Here is a 23,033-nt window from a genome sequence, read left to right as displayed (position 1 = left end):
TTGCAGAAACTTCTTCCTCTTCTGGGGATCCCCTGTCCTCCCATGTCACCCCCTTTCCTGGCTCAGATCACCTCCCCAGTTGCACCTCTTCATTTTACTAGAAGCCCTTTGTAGAGGTAGCAGGTTATCTGTGAGCTGCTGCCTGAAGGTCAGGAGCCTTGCCTCAATCCGTCTGGATACCCGACAAGGCCCCATCTGGGGCAGAGGCCCGTGGGCCCCTCTGGTCCTTGATGTCAATCACAGAGCTTGTGCCTGTGGGACATCAGCCTGGTGACGGGACACGTCCCAGGGAGTCACCCGTCCGTCCACAAGCCAACAGCAGTTGCATTGGAAGTCAACCCGGAAGTGGAAAGGAGAGATCTGGTGCCTGTTGGAGTCCCCCCCCAATCCCCCCCAGCCCCCATGCCAGTGTGCACAGCACTTTCCGGAGGAGGATTTCCCCTTGGGAAATGGGAATAGTGGCCCAGGCCAAGGGGAGATAGAGAACGGCCTGTGCTTTCCAAAGGACTTCCTTCCACGGTCTTATTTATTTAAGCTTCATAACAACCTTTGGTGGGGGTGTGTGTGCGTGCGTACTTGCGTCTGTGTATGTGTGTGCTGAGACACGCACACACACTCACACACACACACTTTCTCTGATTTAAAGATGAGAAGAATCCAGCCACGGAAGCTAAAGGACTTGTCAAAGGCCACCTAGTGAGTAAGAAACAGAGGGTGGGTGGGGAAGAGAGTTGGGAATGAGCACAACCCCACAGGTCTCTGAGGTCAGGGATTAGGGACTGAGGGGGTTCAGTGGGGCAAAAAGAGTGGTCAGTTTCCCAGGAAGTCTCCCTGCTGCTGTTCTTTCTGTCCCTTTTCCAGCCCAGCCTCCACACCCCGGCTGCAGTCAGGCCCTGGCGCACAATGGAGGGGAGCAATGGCTCCCAGCGGTGGCCACTGGCATGATTTGTCCCGTATCCATCTGCAACCTCCTCTCCTGCCATCCACTCTTGCCCAAACCAAGTCCAACACTCAGGCTTTTGTTCGGTGAAACATGCTCTTTCTTTTGTCTAGGGAGCGGGGCATGGGGAGAGAAGGAAGGACGCCTCTTTCCGTAATGACGTTCTCTTTCCATAATGACGTTCTCCAAAAGTGTCAACTTCTCCTTAAGGTTAAGGTAAGGTATTGTAGGACAGTAAAACCACACTGGAAAAAGTGTGAATACAAGACCTTGAGACAGTAGAGGAGGTGCATTTTAATATGCAACTTGCCCCAAACCAGGGGTGCTACCTGGCCCCCGGGGTTAGCACCGGCGCCTTGTTGGCACACCAGATGGCTCAGGGCATCTTTGTGGAAGGACTCGGAGAAGGAGAGGCGTAAGGCTTCAGAGACAAGTCTGTCCCCCACCTCATCACTGGTACTTCCCCTTGAGAATACAGTAGGCTGTCACCTGGGTCAAAAGCACAACTGTGAGGGAGAACAAGGAAGAGGAGGATGGGTAAGAGGAAGAGGAGGAGAGGAAGGAAAAGGGCTGGAGAGGCGAAGTGGGACACAGGAGGGGGAGCAGAGGAGGCAGGAGGAGGATTCATGGTAGGAACTTAATTGCCTCCAATAACAATCCCTGGATCTCTTGCAGCTGCTGGAGAAGCCCAGCATGCCCTCAGGAGGAGAGCGCTTCCTCTGAGCCTGGAGGCCTGGTAATCTCCACACCCACATCTGGGGAAGCCTGGGCAGGGACTAGGCTTCCGGGGTCGAGCTCCCCCTCCCAGCTCCTCTAGCTTAGGGACAGACCCTGAGAAGACACACTCCCTGGGCCAGGCCCAGGGTCTTAAGAGCCAGTGGGGAGAGGGGACAGGTGGGCAGCCTGCCCTGAGAGCCCCAGGACGGTGACCCAGAGAAGGGGCTTCTGCTGGAAGACTCTTGAGCCACAGCAGGTACAGGGGTGCCGGGCTGGGCGAGAGGACTGAATACTTAAAAAAGGGCAAGGTTGGAGGAGCGGTTCTGTACAGACTTAGAGGTGAGAGAACGTGGAGCTGCGGGAATAAAGGGAAGCCTCGTTCGGTGGAGAACTGCCTTGTTGCCAGACGCTTCGTGAAGTGCTGGAGAGATGGAGATTATTACAGAGGCCGCCGTGGCTTGCATGCCCACTGTGCGTGCGGGCTTTTCCTCCATTCCCCTGTTTAACACCTGCCGCCACCTCCACAGGGCAGGGGCAAGGATTGGCGCCTAACAGCGGAGGAGGCTCATAAGGCAGAGCCCCCCCCCCCCATCCCCCGCTACCTCCTGGAGCCCTCCTTGCTCTCCAGCTGCACCGAGGGAGGCCAAGGAGGGTCAGCGACCTGTCACAGCGGAGAGCACCTGGCACACCGTAGTGCTGGCAGCAGGGCTGAACCCATTTATAGGATTTTCAGTCAGTCGCCAGCTGCCCAGGCCTTTTCTCAACCGGTGGCAGCTTCTTGTCTTTCTGCAGTGCCAGGTCACAGCGGGCCCTTCCAGAAGGCTGTCGGTGCCCTGGGCCGTGGCTTTGTTCAGTCATCTCCCGGGGCGGTCGTGACCGTGCACCCGTGTGCTGATGGAGCCCAAACACTGACAGAGATGGTGGGGAAGGAGCCTCCAGGAGGGAGGAAGGAAGGGCCCAGAGGAGCCCGTGGCGGGTGGGGCCTGGAGGGAGAGGGCAGGCTCAGAGGACTGGCTTCCTTGTAAACAGTGCAGCCTGAGCTAAAAATACCCCTGCCCTAGACAGGGCATGCTGAGCTCCTCAGGTCTCCTCCAGAGCCTTTCCAGGGGCCGTGGGCCCTTTCCTGAAAGGTCAAGGGGATGGGAAGAAAGTTGACTTGTGAAGAGTAGGATTTCCTTAGCAAGGAAAGTATAACAGTATTTCCTTCCTCCGCCAAACAGGAGGAGGACACTCGGTGGGTTTTAGCAGCAGCAACAACAACAATAAAAAGCAAAAAACTTTGTTGCTGTTGTTGTTGTTACCCTGGGCCCTTGTTCCCTCTGTCGCAGTCTGAGACCTGGGCCTCACTCAGGTCCATGGTCTGGGCCTGCATTCCCCTCCTGGGTTTGGGAACCGGGAAAAGGCCCCTGGGCTGGAATTTCCAGCTGTTCCCTTTATTGGGTGTGGGACCTATGACTCAGATGCTTGATGCCTCAGTTTCTGCAATTATAAAAGGGGATCATGCTAGTGTTGAGTTCAGTCAGGTGTGAAGAGGATTAAATGAGATGCTATTTATAAGGCTCTTAGCACAGTGCCTGACACATGAGAAATGTTCAAAAAATGCTTATTATGATGGTATCTGGGAGGATATGACTATTTCCTGACCTCTACATTAAGACCTACTTTCAAGGGAAATTTAGTAAGTAGGCAAAGAGGGGTGTGGATAGGAAGAGGCAGAATGGGTCTGAATCATAGAAATCTGAACTTTGACAGACAGGGAAACTGAGGCCCAGGGAACAGAAAGGAGTAGCTCTGGGCCAGACACAGTATTAGCAGCAGCCTTTGGGTTCAATTTAACATAACCATGTAATGAGACCACTAAAAATCCTGGATGACTCTATGCCTGCCCTCCTAGGAGTTAGGAGAATAAGGCCTTTTATTTATAGAGCAGTTTGAGGTTTGGAAAGCCTTCTGAAAGGGGGAGACAGACCTGAGCAGACCACTGCCAGGGCATTGAGCTCCATGATGGGGATCCTTGAAACGCATGTGCAAATAAGTAGCCAAAACAGACCTCATCTTGGTGGGGAGGGGAGTGGTGAAGTTCTGTATCCTTAGGACAAGCCCTTGAATCTGAGGCCCAAGCAGGAAGAGTTTTGCTTGGCCTAAAAGAAGAAGCTTTTAACCCTGTGCCATCCAACACGCTAGATACTAGCCAGACATGGCCTTCGGACCCTTGAAATGGGGCTAGTCTGGATTTCAAAGACTTCTTTTAATAAAGAAAAAAATATCCCATTAACCACTTTCTTACTGACACCATGTTGAAATATTATTTTTAGATCCACTGGGTTAATCAATTAGATGTTATTAAAATGAATTTTGCCTGTTCTTTTTCACTTTTTTCCCTGTAGGTTCTGGGAAATCTTGAATTATGCACATGGCTTGCAGTCTCCTTCTGTCCGGCAGTCCTGTTGTAACCACCACATGGATGCAAGAACGGAGCAAGCTGTCTTCACAGGTAATAAGTCTCTCAAAGCTGAAGATGTTAATAAAAGGTGTTCATGCGCTCATTTGAGTAAGGTGGATAATCCCTGTAATCTCTCCGGTTCTGACTCCGCTGTGATTCTCACACAAGGCTCTGAGGAGCACTTGTTCTGAGGAACCTAAAGAGATGTTTTATAGGAAAAAAGATTGGTGATCAATTTAATATGGGAAATTCCTGGTGGAAAAAAGACTAAGTTCCTTTGCCCTGAGATTTCTCAGAACCTTCTAGACACAAACCTCCACTATAGGTCTTTATAACAGGGACACTTTCACAGAGCATGATCAGGAAATTATTTAAGTTCGTTCCTTGGGAATCGCTATCCTCAAATTCTTAAAAGAACATGGATTCCGTCGTCAGACATCACTGAGTTCAAATCCTGGCTCATGTCCTAGGTGACCCATGATTTCACCTTCATCAGCTGTAAGATGAGAGGAAGCACCACCCCCCCCTTCCTCCCAGTATGGCTTTGAAAAAAGTTACCCTGTAAAGCACAGAGAAAATGTAGTGCCTGACACAGAGAAGATATTCAACAGAAGGTGGCTCTACTTGGCGACAGCCTGCCCTGGGGAGGGAGAGTGGCTTCCCTAAGCCAGGCTAGCCCCTGAGTTGAGTCTCCGTTCTGGCAGCCCTAGCAGCTGACCTCGCCTCTCTTCCCTTAGCAGCAGTGAATAAGAAATTCAGTTCATGATGGCGGTGTTGCGGGGGGAGGGGTGACATAGGAAGTATCCTCAAATCTGGTGTGATTTTATAGGTCAAGTCAGTTTCCAACCTGAGACAACCATTTCCTTCTCTCCCTCCCCACCTCACCCCCCTCTGTCAGTCCTGGCCAAAGGAAGCTGCGGCCAGGCCTGGCAGGCTGCCCCCTGCTCCCCTCCTCTGCTCGGTTCCCGTTCCTTCAGGTCTCGGAACCCCCAGCAGATGGGCTGTCCTTATCTTCAGGCTCCAGGCCAGAGGAGGGACCCTCTGGTCACATGCAGCTCTCTGGAGGGAGGGTGACCTTGTCAATAAAGACAGCCTCTGCAGAGGTAGCCAGGAGGCTGAGGGAAAAGAATCCTTGAGATTTTGGTGACTGGGCCAGGCTCAAAGGCCACCAGCCATAACCCTTATTGGCCATTTCTGTGAGGAATTGCCAGTCTGTGCAGCTTCCCCAGAAAGAAATCCACGCAGGCCTTTAAATAGCCCTGGGAGCTGGGGCGTTCCCAGTGTGCTGCTGGCTTGATTCAGGCCTAATCCTGGCCCAGGACTGACCTTTCACAGTTTACAGAGCACTTTATCTCTGGGCTCAGTGGAGTCTCACAGAGCTCTCCCCGGAGTGGAGAGGTTTAGCATCAGCCCGATTTACAAATAAGGAAACTGAGGCTCGGATTATAAGTGACTCACTCCCTCCCGGCTACCCAGCTGGTCGAGTATGGTCACGACTCTAGGCATGAGATCTGTGCGTATTCTGACACCAAGTCCATAGAGGTCTGTCCATCACACCACAGTGACTCCCACCATGGGTCTTCCTTTGTGCCCAGCATTGAGCTCTAGGCTCTGGCCTGTTTCTCCTCAGAGAAGCCCACATTTCAGAGAGGACTGGAGGTCACATAAATGCACATAAATGCATCTCAACATAATGATGCTCACGGAGTGAAACCACTCCAAAAAGTGTACATACTCTGTCCTTCTATCTGTATAAAACTATGGGACATGCAAACCGATCTACGGAGACAGAAAGCAGCTGGGTGCTGGTTTGGAGAAGGGAGCTGTGAGGAAACCTTTGGGGTGATGGATATGTTCACTATCTTGGTGGTGCTAATGGTTCTCAGGTCCCTACCTGCGGAATGGTGCACCTCAAATATGTGCAGGTTATTGCAAGCCAATGACACCACTGAAAGCTATTTAAAAAGAGGAAAGATAAGAGGAAAAAAGAATGAAGGAGATTGGCGGACATGTCATAAAGAACTCGAAGAAGTGTTAAAATGGAGACCCAAATTTCCTCAGGTGTGTGGGGAAGGAGAGAGAGATTCTTTCCCTAATTGGAGAGATCAGGAGAGAGTTTTTGGTTAAGAAAGATCAGGGTAGAATATGCAGGTGGAGTGTGGTTGGGGAACAGGGAGTGGAGTCGTCTCCTCTGTGACCCCTGTCCCCACTTTCTTCCCAATCCTTAGAGGCTGGAGGTTAAAACAGCTGTAATTCTCTCTTTTCTGCAGAAACGGACTCACACCCTACTTGGCAGGCAGCTGGCTTTGCTAGTAAGATTCCTGCCCTCCCCCTCCCCACCGTGTAGTTCATCCCACAAGTCTGCTGAGACCCCACATTTCACGTGGGACCCCTGTCCTCTCCTCTTTCCTCTCTAAACTCAACTGCCAAATTCTGGCTGTCTGGGCCACCGACAACCCCAGTTCCGGAGGGCCTGGGTGCCCTCGTGTCCCCCTCTTCTAAGTCCCACCAACAGAAGCAGCTTTGGGGCAATTGGTGTGGCCGTGCGGTGGGATTCTCTTCCATACCCTTTGGCTTAGTAGCAGGCATGTGACCACTGGAGAATTTTGAATAATGAGTTTATTCGAAAATGCTATGATAAAGCAGTAGGAAATCTGAGAATTGTTACAGTGCGGTACACTGCTTGCTCCCCAAACAGAATGCCAGTCGTTGGTCTTACAGTTTGTCAAACATCAGCTTGGGTTTGGATGGTCCCATTATTCCTGTCTTTACATATAAGAGACCGTTCCCATGACATATGAAACCCACATATGAAATTGTGGGCTAGCTCTTGCTTTTTAATTTCCTTGGCATGCTTGTTGATTTTAAATTGCTCCTTTCCCCCAAGTTTCCTTATTAATTAAATAAATGGGACAGCCGCATTCCCTGCGTCTAATTCAGTGCTTGAATGTGAGCTTAGTTCTGGAGTCGGCTTTCCAACCTCGGCTTAAGGGACATTAGTCACTCAGAGCAAAATGTGGCATTTGAACAGCTGTCTCGGGCTTTCAGAGTCCAGGGCCTACAGGGTTGGAGAAAGTGGGGGGATGGAACCAGTATGTATGTACTGAAAACCTACTCCATGCCAGGCACCAGTGACTTTGTAAAGAGTGTCTCCTTTAATTCTCTGAACGGCCCGTAATGACGATGCGTTCTTTTTGGTTTGAGATCTGTCTTCTCTGGGTACAGCACGGTTAAGAACGTGTCAGACATCATGCAGCTTATGAGTTGTGGAGCTGGGACTTAAACAATCTGATTCTAGAGTTCATACTCAAATGTTGCCCTGTATGCACCTCATTTAATCCCCCCAAACCCAAGACACAGGCACCGTTATTATCAGATCTGCTTTCCAGATGAGCAGCCAGAAGCTCAAGAAGCACTTTTCCCAACAGAAACCAAGTGCAGATTAGAATTCTGTGATCCTGGGCACGTCCCGTCCAGCCCTTGTCCATCCTTCGTTAGTTCAACAGATAGTGGCAAGTGTTTATTCTATCCCAGGGACCGTCTTGTCCCTAGAGATGAAAAGATGTGGCCTCAGTCAGTTAATTGTCTGCCTTCTGCTCAGGTCATGATCCCAGGGTCCTGGGATTGGCTCCCTGCTCAGTGGGGAGCCTGCTTCACCCTCTCCTCTGCCCCTCCCTGCTTGTGTTCTCTCTCTCTCTCTCTCTTTCTCTCTCTCTCTCTCTCTCTCTCATTCTTGCTCTCTCTCAAATAAATAAATACAATCATTAAAAAAAAAAAAGTACAAAATGGAGCCCCTGTTTTTCAAAACCCAAAATCCAGAGAGGAAGGAAAAGACCTCAACGACAATGAGAAACACAATCGCAGTGTGAGAGGGGCCCTGAGAGGTTCCTATAAAGAACTATAGGAACCCAAACGAGAAAGCATCACGCTGCCTGCTGAAGGAAGGAAGGAAGGAAGGCTCTAGAGAGGAGGGCCATGGCACCAATAACTATGTGCTCCCCAGACGGAAAAAGGGAGGGGGGTACTTGAGGCAGAGAGACAGACCATCAAAGGCAAAAAGTAGCATAGGATAATAGCCGCTCATTAATCAATGCCCACCTACCACGGCTTTCGGTACCATCTCTGTAATCCCCACGACAGCTCTGTGAGCAGGTGCTATTCACAGGCACACAGAGGTCTCATCTCTGCATCTGTGCTCTCACAGTACCTTGCCCACGATCGCACAGCTGCTAAGACATCAAGCTGGGATTCAACCCTAGGCAGCCTGGCTTCAGAGCCCACGCTCTCAGCGACTCTGCTCAGAGTTTGGGGCTACTGGCCAGGAATTCCTCATGCATGTGCCAGGCAATGAGACTGGCCACATAAACAGGAATTAGGTCCAAAGGGTCTTCCTTTCCTCAGAAGGCCTTAGCCGTTCTCAAGTCAAGGACCCTGGACCTTTTGGGATTCATAAAAATAATCGTGCCATCCCGTGCACAGGCGCATATGTGTGCGCACGGCTGAGGACCGCCGTCCACCTTTCTCTATAATGACATGTCAACATTATTTGCTATTGACGGAACCACATCTCTTTACTGTCGGAATATTGGGTATCTTCTACCCAGTGGGATTCTCCTGGCTTCAATGTCAGTATTTGAATCCTTGTCCATTTTCTGCATTCCCTTGCCAGACTGGGAAGCGCTGGGGATTGGGGCGGGGGCGGGGGGCGTGCGTTGGAGGGTGCAGGGGGATGGACAGAGCTCTTGTCCACCTTCTCCTTCGCCATCCCCCCAGGACACAGCACTGGACCTGGGACATGGTAGTTACTCACTAAATATTTGTTGAGTGAATGACTATTTGTGGAATGAACTCTGGGCCTTTGGCCCATAACTTATGTAGTGAGTAAATGAATTAATTATGACTTAACAAATCTGATTTACCCTCTTTAATTGATAGGGATGGGAGGGAATAACATTAGGGTTTTTTTTGTTTTGTTTTGTGTTTTAACATTAGGGTCTTTTGAAGATGAGAAATGTAAACATGATTGGTCCAGATGAGTGGTTTATAAAATGAAACTGTACTTTTGGAAAATCTTGCCTTTGGGGGTTTTGATTCAATAGGTCGGAGGTGGTGCTTGAGTTTCCCAGGTGATTCTGAAATGACCAGGTCAGTATGTGGGTATGGCACACGTGAATCCCTTCCTGTTCTGTTTTTGTCTTTTTCCTCATCTCTGTCCATTTGTGCTTGAATTCCTTGAGCGATGGGAGCTTACTACCTCACAAAGCAGGCTGCCCGACCTACTGTCACAACAACGGCAATAATAGTAACAAGGACAGCAACAGGGGGACATGAACCAAGCACTTCCTATGTGTTAGTTTACTGCACATAGGTTACTGATTCCAAAGGCCAGGCATTATTTACCCCCATTTCACAGCTAAAGAAACTGAAACTGAAGTTCAGTGGTTTACTCAGTGTCTCAGAGGTGGTGAGGGGCAGGGCCGGAATTCCAGCCACCCTGGCTTGTCTGCCTGTGTGCTTCTCCGGGGCCTTGGAGCTGGTCCCGGCTGGTGGTGGAGGCGTGGGCGGGGGTTTTAGGGCCTCCTCAGGCCGAAGGCAGCCAGGCCTGCCACATCCGCAGGCGGCCCAGGCTCCAGACTCGCTCCGCCCAGCCCTCTGATCCTCCCCATAGAAGGTAAACCCAGGCAGGATCCCATGAGGGCTGGCTGGGCCTGGTGTCCTGCCGGTTTCAGTTTCTGAAGAGCCCAGCCTTGAGCAAACACAGGCAGGGAGGAGGTTTCTGGAAGCCTTCCCAACAGATAGCAGATTAACTCCCTGCTGCCTGGGAGCCACCCACGGGGGGAAGGGCTGGCTTACCAGCAGGCAGCCTCCTTGGCACTCCTGGCGTCTCCACTGGCGGGCAGGACACCCCTGGCTTCCCAGAACCACCTGAAGCCTGAGGAGGCACACAGTGACCTGCCAAGATGCCAGGACTTCTGGGCAACTCAAGGTTCCAGCTCAAGCCAGGCTCTCTTCAGGACCTCTGGGCTTGGGAAGAAGGGGCTGAGGCCCCCCCAACTCCACCCTCCAAATATGGATGCATCTCCCTGCCTCAGCGGGCCCCTTCTCTCTCTCACTAGGGCATTCTTGTTCCAACACGTTAGCAAACCTCTTTGAATGTTTGTTTTCTTTCTGAGAAAGAGGCTGAGGGACATTGCCAAGACCAACATGAACTCAAAACACAGGGCATTCTCTATTTGTCGGGTATTTTTCTGGACAGACAGACCTGGGTCTGAAAACCAATCCTGCTACTTCCTAGCCGGTGACCTTTGTGTAAATTTCTTAATCTCGCTGAAAAAATGGGGATAATGATACTTATCTTTAAGATAGGTTCCAAGGAGTAGATTAGATAAATACAGATTATACATATTAAGTACTTAATGTCCTCCATCAATGGCAATTAACATTATCATTAATTATATTATTATTATGAATGACTAATAACCCACTCAGGATTATTACTAATGCTACTGTGAGCATAAGTGCAAAAAAATAAGCTCAATTAAAATTTTTTACTGAGGCAAATAGTTTTATAATAGGTAAATAAAGAAAGAGGAACAACACTGGGTTGAGAAGTATATACACATGATCTCATTTAATATTCAAACAGCTTCACAAGGCAGGCATTATTATCCCCATTCTACAGAAGAGGAAGTTGAGGTTTCTGTAGGTTAAGTAACTTGTCCTTCTCACACACTGAGTTAGTGTCTGGTGTCCTGGCCTCGCGCCTTCCTGGTGCCCCTGAAAACCTGCCGCTTCCCATCTGCCTATCTCAGCAAAGATGCTTCTATCCGTAGGGAATACTACCTTCACACCTATGCTCAGCAGCTTAGAGGAAAATGAGCCAGCTCTGGAAACTGGCTAAAGGCCGCCTCCTCCAGGAAGCTTTCCTAGTTTTCTCCCTCCTCCCCTTGCAGAGTTAAACCCTCCCTTTCTCGCTCTCCTGGGGCCTGAAGCATGTGACTACACACTCTTGTGGGTTTTGTCTCTCCTCCAGAGAGTAGGTTCCTCTGAAGGAGAAACCATACACTTTTTTTTCACTTAAGGAAGGTCAGTATGTGTGTGTGTTTAAGGACCCAGGCTTTCAAGCCCACGCTCACATCTAGGCTTTACTGCTAGCTGGCAGCGAGGCTTGAGTAAGTAACTTAACCTCTCTCTCACTTTCTTTATCCATAAAATGGAGATTAACAATAAGATCAACCTTCTGAGGTTGCTGTAAGGATTGAATGAGTTAGTATATGTAAGGAAGATAAGATCATTGAAGGTCCTGAATGTTGCTTCTTAACAGAAAACAGAGACATTAAAAGAACACTACTGAACATGGGAGGAAGCACCAGGAGACCTAAGGTCTCATCAGGAATCTCTCTATAGCTTACTGGACTTAGTGGATTTGGACCTGTAATTCCTCTCTCTGAATTTACTTTTCCTTGTGCAAAATGGGAAGTTTGGCTCCCGCAGCTAGATGGTCTTTATTGGGTAATATTCATTGGTATTGATGACCAGTTCTTTGCCTATAGGACTTTTCCTGTGTCATGTTCCCAGGGGGAGGTCTTATGCAGAAATAGATGGCTGGTTCACCGTTGGCAGCACAAAGCTCACCCGCTGGCGGATACCCGCGCTAACTGTGATGATTGCCAGCTTTTCCTGATCACATACTAGTGCCTGGCATTGGGCCACGTGACTTCATGATCTTGTTTTCTTTTTTCTTTTTTTTCCTAAAGAACCCTCTAAAGAAGGAATTATTATAATCCTTATTTTACAGCTGAGATAACAGAGGCTCAGAGGTTGGAAGTAGTTAGACGAGGAGGAGAATCCGCATCTGTTAGACTCCAATTCCCTACAGCCTGAAAGAAACCTCTCCAGAGCACGGCTGTCCGAATACCTCTGGGGACAAGGAGCCTTTATCTTTCAAGTAGGTCCATTTATCAAGCATCCCAAGTAGATGAAAAGTACACAGCTGCCATTTTCACGTGAGCTTCATGACTTTGGACTTGGTCTTCAGGCAGACAGGATGGGGTGGAGAATGGAGGGAACGAAGATTATAAATTCCCCCAAAGAAAGTCACTGGGAGCAGTTTCCAAGAGGGTGGTCAGAAGACAGAAGCCCCCCACTCTTGCCCCGCTGGGTCTGGCCCAGAGCCTCATGCATAGAGTCCCATCTGGGAGTAGATCTGGGGGATGCTAAAATACTCCAGGCCAGCCTACGTGGGGACTGGGCTGAACTCAAAGCATCAGAAATTTGTGTCCATAATCACTAGTCGAGTGAGATCCCTTCCTTTGGGGGTGGTGTTTGAGGTACAGGGAGTCAGGGAATACGTTAACAAAAAGCTTGAAGCAAATCAGGACTGCAAACCTGATTTGAAACCTGAAGAGAGAAATTGGATCCAGGATGGGTGACTTTCCCTGGATTTGTTTGGTTTGCTCTCTTTCCAGAAACAAATAGGCTGCTAGAATCACTCCAGAGACTCATCAGTTATAGCAGGATGAAGTCTACACTCCTTAGGGTGGCATTCAAGGCCCTTCAGCTATCTAGTCTCAACCCACACTTAGTCTCCTCTCCCACCACATTCCCAGGCTCATTCCTAGCCAGAGAATTCTGCCCAGTTCTCTGGATACTCCATGCTTTGTTCCTGCCCCTGTGCCTTTGCATATGCTGTTCCTTCTGCCTCAGGGTACACCAGCAGCTATCACATCTAGACAACACCGGTCTTGTTTTAAAAGATTTTGACTTTCCTCTTCCACTCCCAAGACTTTTCCCAATAGTCCCTGCACAGAGAAAATCTTCATTGGCTCCTTGGAATTATAACTAAATGCACAAATAAACAAATCAAGGAACATCAACTGGAAACATTGAGAGTGAGGGCTCTGAGTGGCTCCCCGAAGCATTGTGGAAAACCCAAACTCCCAAGGCTGAATATCAATGTGGTTTGGAAAGTCTTACATTGCTACGGCACTAATTTAAGGATGATACAAGAATGCGCTTTTTCAGTTTGAACAATTTGTTTGCTGTGTCGATGTTATGCTAGATTCTCACAGCAGGACTGAAAGGCATTGTTAGGGGAAGCTCTGCAAGTTGTTCAGGAAGTTGGCCAGGGTGGGGAAGCCTTCCCTGGGGCATTCTGAACATGCCATTTTCCTCACAGTTTCAATGTGTAAAGAATGAGATTCAGAGCCCCATTTTTATTCTATCCTTTTTTTTTTTTTAAATTTAAATTCAATTTAATTAACATATAGTGTATTATTAGTTTCTGAGGTAGAATTTAGTGATTCCTCAGTTGCCTATCACACCCATTTCAGAGCCCCATTTTTCACAATAAAATGTTAGCGTGAAGTTGACCATCTGATCTCATTTGCCCAGGAAATTCTGGTTTTCACCCAGTATCCTGATATAACTGTCAGTACTGCCCTTCCATTATCAAGTACCCCAGTGTAGACGAGAAATCCTATGTCATTCTACCACGGGCTAACCAAGCTGGAGCTTGCCTATGTGGTTGCTTCTCTAAGGCTTGGCCATCTGTTGGATCTTCCCTTCTTTCAGACTCAGCCTCTCTTCCCTCCTCTGTGACAGAATTAATAGCTCACACGTGCACACTCAGGCCATTGTGTACTTACCTTCCTTCACTTCTCCCTCTAGCCACTGGGCCTGCTCACCCAGGATCAGGCGGCATTCTGGGTATCTCCCTGCACAAGTCTTAGACACAGTAAGTTCTTAACAAGAGGTTGTGGAGTGCATTATTTTGGGAAAAAAAATACCCTCTACAAGGTTTTTGTTTTGTTTTTTTTTAGCTAATCATCAAAAGAATTAAAAAGCCTTTATAAGAATTCTTTAAATCTTTAGATGAGAGCACTGAACTGTAGATATGAATACAGAAGTCTTCAAAAGGAAAGTCAAGAAATGTTTGGGAAGTGACAAAAAGTGTCCAAACATGACTTTTTATTGCTATTGTTAAATATTATAGCTGGAGGAAGCCTCTCTGATAGTCCTTTAAATTCAGAATTTGTATAGTGATCCCATTTGTGCTCAAAAGAATTGGAATTATTTTCACTCTTCTGCATCCTTCTGAAACAATTACATATTACTTTTTTTTTTTTTTTGAGGAGTATGTTTTTTCCTTAGTAAGCATGTATTATTATGTTTTTTAGAGAGGGGGAGAGAGAATGGGGTATGGAGGGGCAGAGGGAGGGAGAGAAAGAGAATACCAAGCTGGCTCCTGGCCAAGCCTGGAACCCAACCGGGGCCTGATCTCACCACCTGAGCCAAAATCAAGAGTCCGATGCTTAACCGACTGAGCCACCCAGGTGCCCCAGTATGAATTACTTTTTGATGTAATAAAGTTTATATTAGGAAAGATACAAATATTGAAACAAACAAAAAATTTCAGTTTCTCAAACCTTTGAGAAATCATTTAGATAAACCCTTTTATTTTATATTCCAAAGTCAGGGAGAAGGGTGGGTTGGGTAAGAACTAAGAAACTAACAGAGGCCCAACGAATTCACGTAATGCAGGGGAAGCCTCATGGTGAGTAAGTGGTAATGTCAGTATTTGGACCCAGGTCTCCAAACCTGTGTCTCTAGATCCTTGCACTGATTCTTTGGGACTGATGAAGGGCCTCTGAGTGGGGACACTCTTGTCTTGTCATACCTGCATTGGGAATGTAGGCTTTGTGCTTGATGCTTCAAGAAGACTCGCTTGGACGAAGTTAAACTCTGCACAACCCCACTGCAAAGGAATCACGGAGAAAAACCGTGTGTGGTTAGGGTTGGGCTTTGGAGTCAGACAAGCTGGGCTTCAGATCCTGTGCCCTCACTCGCACCTGACCTTGGTAAGGTTCTTTTAACTTCTCTTAGGCTGGGCATCCCCATCTTTCAAATGGGGATAGTGGCATGTTTCTTGCAGGAACTGATGAAATGAAATAAATGAAAATAAATGAAACAGTGTTTGTAAAACACCAGTTTCTGGAAGTCGTAAACATTCGATAAACTGTAGGCATTCTTAGTATAATTATGATTACTACTCTACGACACAACTTGTAGTGAGGGAGAGCTTACCGATTCCAAGTAGGAACTCTTGCAGAAGGTTCTTTCTGCTCTGCTGCTCAGCTGCGGGTCCCTCCAGTGGCTTCACTTAAGCTTGTGTCGAAGGGGTGGTGATTGAACTTGGAGTCATCCGTGGAGGAGCCTGCGTAACCGCCCCCCCTTGTCACTAGGCATTTTCTTATGTTCCTAGATTCCTTGATTTTTTTTTTTTTTTTTTTTTGGCTTGGGCTTTGCAAAACTTCCTGGTGGGCAGTTTTAGTCATCCTTCCTAGCAGTTTGCAAGAGTATGTTGTGAAGCTAGAGAGAATAAAAAATGTCCTGATGTGTCAGAAAAAGGGAAAAAGAAGGAAGATGGCTCCCATTTCATTCACTTACAATATTGGTTACTAGGTTTTAATTTTAAATCTTACGGCGATGTTTGATTTCTTTCTTCCATTTTTTATTTTAACCTCCACACAGACATCTATTTGTCATTGAAAAGACAAGCAACCGTGCTCCCCTGGCATTCATAAAAGGCGTCTACTCATTCAAGCATTCGCCAACTCATTCAATCTGCATTATGGGGTCCCTACTGCATTAGGTACTGTGCTCTGCATAGACATGCAGGTTATAGAAACTGTTCATGGAATATGAACTCAGTAGACCTGAGTTCAAACCTCAGCTTCTTTCTGTCTTATAGGTTTGGTCTTGCACGTGTTGCCCATCTAACCCTCTGATTCAGCTCCTTCTTTCAAATTCCCTGTCTCAGCTGTGAAAACACCATCATCTTCCTGCCCTGTTCAGAACCTTAGTAATTACTCATTCTCTTCACTTAACCCTCTCCCTAATGTCTGATCAGTTCCCCCCAGTGATGCATGATTTAACTCCTAAATATCTCTTTGTCATTAGTATCACCTTTAATCCATTCAGCAGATATTCACTGAGAGTCTGCTGTGTCCCAGGCTCTCTGCTGGACTGAGGATACCTGTCCCCAGGAGGCTCTCACACTGGCCAGGTGCACCCAGGAACATACACTTTCCCTTCCGGTGAATGGGTACAATGATACTAAAACCCGACGCTTAACTGCACATTTCCTCAATGCCAGACACTGTTTTATGTGGTTTACATGCATTAAATGATTTAAGCACAATAACCCTAAGAGCTAGGTACACTTATTATCATCACTTTATAGATAAGGAAACTAAGGCAACAGAGTGAACAAGCAGCTTGTCCAAGGTCACACAGCTAGTTAGCAGTGGAGGTATGGTGTAGTGTCCTAAAAGCTGGCTTTGGAGCCATTGCTATTAACCACCACCAAACTCTGCCTCTGCTCTAGGGGATGGGAGAAAATTTTCAGGGTGCCGTAAGAAGAGCTTCTAGCCAGACTGAAGGTCCTTCTCTGAGCTGTTGTCTATGCTGACCCTTCCATGTGAGTAGGGGTGAGCCAGAATAATTCACCCCATTCCCATTGCCACACCCCTAACCTCAGCCAGCCTCTTCACTGCTCCCTCCCCCGTTAGTCCATTCTTCCCACCTGTACCACAGTGAGCTTTCCAGCCAAAGCTGGTCCTATTACTACTCTTCTTACATTTTAGAATGTCTTTCCACCCTCTGCAGATGTCTAAACTCCTCTGCAGGAACACCGAGTACCTTTCAGCTTTGCTCCCAGCCTTCCCTGGACTTGACACACGGAATCACTTGTGGGCCTCTGAAAGAAACATGCTCACTTGTGCCTCTTTTGGTGGCAAATCCCACTTCTTCAGCTCCTATGGATCCTTCCACACTCACCTCCTTTGGGGATGCCTTCTTAGATCCCATTCCCCATTGATAGTGAAGTGCTTTTGGTGAGATGCCCATCACCCAAATACTCTTAATTTAACTTCTCCCACTGAACTGGAACAGTTGCATTTTGAATCTGTTTCTTTCATTATACAATAAGCCCCTTGAAGAGTATTCCCCAACTCCTAACAAGATCTTGGCACCCAGTGAACTTTTAGAATGAATGAATGAATAAATAAATGAGTACTGAGAACAAAGACCACTTTTATGTCTCTTTATCTGTTGCCACTCATAATATAGTGCTAAAGACTGGACAGGTCCAGTTAAATATTGATTCTCCCCTTACACATCTATGGGGCCTAGTCATACCCCCAGCAGAACTGTGAAAGGGTAAATGCTATCCATGAAGTCAAACGCATGTCATGAGAAAAGCACGGGACAATCATTGAGGAGATCTGGGATTGTTGTCTAGGCCCTATCACCAATTTATATATGTGGCCTCGAGCAAAACGTTAACCTCTCTCAGCCTCCATTTCCTCGGCAATAAAACTTCTATGGAAAGTCCAGGAGGGTGCGGATGCTGAAGAACTTGGTAAAGTGCTAGACAAGCCGCAGTTGTCAATAGCATGATTCCTCCAACTACTCTCCCAACCTCAGTCTAAGTAGTATTTACTCAGTGTTACTACAGGCCATGGGGCAAGCCTTTCCCACCCTTTCTTCTCTTCTTGGTCTGAATCCAGGAAGATTTCCATCTGTACCTTGTCTGCAAGCCAGACTCTGAACCTAGAGTTTGGAAAAATAGGCAAATTATATTCGCCCAGGTGTATCCTGTCTATATACTGAGCTGTGAGGCCAAGTTTGTTCTCAGAATAAAGTGAGGGCACACATGTTTGTGTGAATGTGTGTGCACACACTTTCATTAGCAGGGCAGAGCTCAGGATCATAAAGGCAGCTGTAGAGCAGGGGGGAGAGAAAGAGAGCTCTAGACATGGCATCAGAATTTTGAGTCTTAATTCTGCCACAGTCACTTATGCACTGAGTGACTTTGGTTTATTCTTAACCTCTCATAGTCTCCCCCTCATCTCTAATGAGGGCAATGTATTGACCACAGGTTCACTGTCAAGATTAAATGAAGTACAGAATGTGAGACAGCTGTTGCAGTACCTGGTGTGTGGTTTGTACTCCATGGATGTTTTCTTATTGATTTTTCTTACCGAGGCTACTATTACTAACCAATATTTTATAGGTGTTTTGTATGCCTTGGGCTTTATGCTAAGCATCTCACATGTATTCTCTCGTTCTAGTCTCGTCACAACCTCAAAAGATAGATATTATTGTCCCATCTTAACTAGGGGATGGTGGTCTGACAGCTTAAGCAGCTATCTTAAGGTCACCATAGAGCTGGTGATTAGGGAGCCTGGGCTCAGATACATGTCTCTGTATCCTATACTGATGCTTTTGGGACTTCTGATGCAAATATGTCCGTTCAAGTTAACATTTCCTCCCTTATCCTACCAGGAAATTATACTGAAGATGTAAGAATGGGGGGAGGGGGCGAGGAGTGGAAGACTGAAGTAGTAGAAATATAAGCTTAATTGCATAAATACTCATGCAAACATACACACCAAGAAAGATAATGTTGACGGGCACTGGTTTGTTAAGAAGAGGAGTAAGAGGAAGATAAGCATACTGATTGTGTCGTGGCTTAGAGTAATGAACTAATTAATAGATACTGTCCAAAAAGCATAAAGAACAAAAGTTATTATATAAAGACATAATTAAACTAGTAACCACTAGAACTGAAATACAAACCATCCTAAATAGCAGAAAAGCTACACATAAAAACAATAAATCAAAATAGTTTATAGTAAATGGTGTAAATAAATTAATAAAAATAAGCAAGTAAAAGCTCACTAGCCTTACTTCTGAATCCAACCACAGTGGGTAAGAAGGACTGGATTTCTTTTCCCACCTGAAACAACGAAAAGACCAGACAAAATATATGAAATAATGGTTTTCAAAACACTAGACCTCAAGAAGTGAAGGGCAACGATCCTTGAAAGGCAGAAACAAATAAGGGGAACCCTACAACTGCCCCAGATCACTGCCTTGAGGGAGTTTCCAGGCTGTGGCAGGAGGGAGGAACTCAGGCAGAGTCTAGAAGACTCCACGTTGAAGAGATGAAGCTGAGTTAAGAGCAACAAAGGCAGATCGAATGCATAGGACCAGCACTGGACAGGAAAGAGACACATGGAAACAGGACGTTGATGATCTGCACAGGATTTTGGTCAGTGCACACATGTGAGGAAGCCATTGGAGACTTGAGGGACAATACCCTCAAGGGAAGCCATTGGAGACAGAGGGAACAATACCCAACACATGCATTTGTAAGTAATTCATGTGTCAAAGAAGAAACCAAAGGGAAGTTATTTATAGTATTTTGAACTGAATGAAAATGAAAATGCTATATATTATAATTTATAGAATGTTGCTAAAGAAGTGCTTATAGGAAAATTTATGCTTACATTAGTAAAGAAGGATTTCAAATAAATTACTTCTGCTTCTATCTTAAGAAACTAGAAACAGGTTGCCTGGGTGGCTCAGTCAGTTGAGTGACTGCCTTTAGCTTAGGTCATGATCCTGGAGTCCCAGGACTGAGTCCCTACATTGGGTTCCCTGTTCAGTGGGGAGTCTGCTTCTCCCTTTGACCTTTCCCCTCTCATGCTCTCTCTCTCTCACTCTTTCTCAATAAATATTATCTTAAAAAAAAAAAAGAAAGAAACTAGAAACAGAAGAGCAAGTCAAACCCAAAATGAGAAGAAGAAAGGTATGATAAGGATCAGAGCAATAATCAGTGGCATAGAAAATGGAAAAACAATGAACAAAATTAAAAAAAAAAAAGCTGGTTCTTTGAGAAAAAAATCAGTAAACCTTCAGTTGGACAGGGAAAAAGAGGAGAGAAATGTTCAATGTCAGAAACAAGAAAGGTGATCACTACAGTATTAAAAGGAATATTGAGGAATATCATTAAGTAACTCTATGCCAATAAGGTTGACAAGTAAGATGAAATGGATAAATTCCTTGAAAGATGCAAACTACTAAAGCTCACTTGAGAAGTCACAGATAACCTGAATTGCCCTATATCAAGGAAATTGAATTTGTAATTGAAAACTTATCCACACATATAATTTTAGGCCCAATTGGTTTCACTGGATGCCTTCAACCAAACCATAGATGAAATACCAATTCTACACAAACTATTCCAGAAAATTGAGGAGGAGTGAATACTTTCCAACTCACTTATGATGCCAGAATTAACCTGATACCAAAACAAACATAGATGGGAAAAAAAAAACAAATAAACAAACAAAAACTACAGACCAATATTGCTCATGAACATTGGTGCAAAAATTCTAACTGGATCCATTCATATATAAAATTAATGATACCTAGGATGAAATGGAGTTTATCCCAGGAATGAAAAGTTGATTTATCAATGACATTTATCGTGTTAACAAAATATGGAAGAAAAACCGTATGTTCATCTCAATGGTTGAAATATCCATTCCCGATAAAAACTTCCAGCAAACTAGGAATAGAAGAAAACTTTCTCAACCTAATAGAGGGTATTTACGAAAAACCTTTAGCTAGCATTATACTTGGTGGAGAAAAAAAATAAACACTTTCCCCCTAATATTGGGAACAATGGTATGGTCTCTCATCACATTTTATCAACATTACCATGGAGTTTCTATCCAGTGCAGTAAGGCCAGAAAAAGAAATAAAGGGAACCCAGATTGGAGAGGAAGAAATAAAACTCTCTTTATTCTTTGATACTCTAATTGTCTATATAGAAAATCTGATGGAATGCAAAAAAAAAAAAAAGCTACTAGAACTAATAAGTGATTTTTGCATGGCTGCAAGTTTCAAGATCAACATTAAAAATCCATTGTTTTTCTACGTAGCTGCAATGCACAATTGGAAATTCCAGTTGCAAGAGAAAGCATTTACAGTACCATCAAATGATGTGAAATACTCAGGGACAAATCTGGCAAAATATGTGCAAAACCTATACACTGCAAACTACAAAACGTGGCTGAGAGAAATTAAAGAAGACTTAAGTAAATAGCTCTTTAAATTTAAATTAAGTAAAACTAATACAATTCCTCAGTCTCAATAGCCACATGTCAAGAGTCCAAAAGTTCCACATGGCTAGATGTAATCTTAAAAGGTAGTCTCACTAAAGAAGACTATCACCACTACACTATACGGAAGGTGTTAGTCAATGCGAAAAGATCAACTAATAATTTGAGGAATAAATAATAGAGGATAAAGCTATAATGGTTTGCAAACAATATGGTTGTATGCCTGGTAAAACCAAGAGAGTCAACTAAAAGCTACAATAAACAAATAGATCATTCAGAAGGGAAGTGATATACAAAATTAACAAAGAGAAATCAGTAGTTTTCATATATACAAGTCACAATTATTTAGAATAGCAGGTATAACACACACAAAAAATTCCACTTAAAACTGACTAAAATCTAAAATACCTAAGTGTTGACTTTATAAGAAATACACAACTGGATATGAAAAAAACTTTAAAACACTCCTGAACATCATGCAAGAAAACCTAAATGAGAATATATACCATATTTCTGAATAAAAACCTGCAATATAAATACATCAATTTTTCCAATGTTATTTTATAAATTTATCACAAGCACATAGAAATGCATTTTTAAATAAAAATATTCTTTTTTTAAATACTTGACAAGCTGATTCTAAAATTCTCATGATAAAAGGAGCCATAATATCCAGGCAAACTAGGGAAAAGCAGACCAGTGTTGGAGGGTGGCTACCTTTAACAGCTAGTAACACAGATGATAAAACATCAGTGACTTAAACTATCTGGTATTAGTGCTTGAATGAGTCCAATAGGCTCACATGATACAACAATTTCACTTATAATAAAAGTGACATCTTGTATCTGGAGGGAAAAGATAACTATTCACTAAGTGGTGTTGGGAAAAAAATGAGTAGTGTTCCTGTTATTATGGCTGCATAACAAACCACCCTAAAACTTAGTGCCTTCAAACTATGACATTTATTAAAAACAGTAACAACAACAAGAACAAAACAAAAACCATGACATTTATAGTACTCACAGATTCTGAGTGTCAGGATTTCTGGAAAAGCTCAGCGGGACAGTTCTTTTAGGTGAGGTGTCTCATGACATTGTAATCTGATATTAGCTGGGGATGCAGTTTTCTGAAGGCTTGATTGGGGCTATAGAATCCACTTCCGAGGTGGCTCATTTACATGATTGGCAAAATGCCGTTGGCTGTTTGCTGAGGTCACTCCTCTCCATGTCAGGGTCCTTTTTTTTTTTTTTTTTAAAGATTTTATTTATTTATTTCTCAGAGTGAGCACAGGCAGACAGAGAGGCAGGCAGAGGAAGAAGCAGGCTCCCTGCTGAGCAAGGATCCAGATGTGGGACTCAATCCCAGGACACTGGGATCATGACCTGAGCCGAAGGCAGCTGCTTAACCAACTGAGCCATCCAGGCGTCCCCATGTCAGGGTCCTTACAGTGTGGTGGCTTGTTACTTTAGGAGTGAGTAATCCTGAGTCTAGGGTGAAAGATACAGTACCTTCTATGACCTAACCTCAGAAGACACATGCTACCTCTGCCATCATCTTTTCTTGGTCAGATACAAAGTTCCACCCAGTTCTATCTCTATGACACTGTCAGTGTCACATTGTAAGAGAATACGGGATGGAATATATATTTCACTGTGGCTGTCTTCGGAAAATACAAAGTGTCAGGGGGACACATTTGGATACACAACTTTCGTCTGTCAGTACCTCATATTACAATTATGTCACAGGTATTCTTTTTGTTGTTGTTGTTGTTTTTAAGATTTTATTTATTTGGCAGACAGAAATCACAAGTAGGCAGAAAGGCAGTCAGAGAGAGAGGGGGAAGCAGACTCCCTGCTGAGCAGAAAGCCCGATGGATGCTGGGCTTGATCCCAGGACCCTGGGATTATGACCTGAGCCGAAGGCAGAGGCTTTAACTCACTGAGCCACCCAGGTGCCC

At 45.4% G+C, this 23,033-nt stretch overlaps 2 long non-coding RNA genes across 4 annotated transcripts; one reads left to right on the top strand and one right to left on the bottom strand.

The window, feature by feature from the left end:
- Positions 1–1,827: 1,827 nt before the first annotated feature.
- Positions 1,828–15,748, top strand: LOC125098161 (uncharacterized). The gene is made up of 3 exons (XR_007126745.1): positions 1,828–1,913; positions 13,770–13,836; positions 15,633–15,748. It is a non-coding gene; the product is annotated as an uncharacterized LOC125098161 (long non-coding RNA).
- Positions 1,907–22,232, bottom strand: LOC125098160 (uncharacterized). 3 transcript variants are annotated; one of them, XR_007126744.1, is made up of 4 exons: positions 22,100–22,232; positions 15,186–15,470; positions 14,779–15,036; positions 1,907–4,296 (listed from the first exon to the last, which is right to left on the bottom strand). It is a non-coding gene; the product is annotated as an uncharacterized LOC125098160 (long non-coding RNA). The 3 variants fall into 3 exon arrangements; XR_007126742.1 differs by having other exon boundaries at positions 14,779–14,856; positions 22,100–22,229; XR_007126743.1 differs by lacking the exon at positions 22,100–22,232 and having other exon boundaries at positions 14,779–14,856; positions 15,186–19,519.
- Positions 22,233–23,033: the final 801 nt, after the last annotated feature.

This window comes from Lutra lutra, chromosome 4 (assembly GCF_902655055.1).
Source record: "Lutra lutra chromosome 4, mLutLut1.2, whole genome shotgun sequence".
Taxonomy (NCBI): Eukaryota; Metazoa; Chordata; class Mammalia; order Carnivora; family Mustelidae; genus Lutra; species Lutra lutra.
The sequence above is the reverse complement of the archived record's forward strand: the minus strand, read 5'-3'. Positions and strand labels throughout refer to the sequence as shown.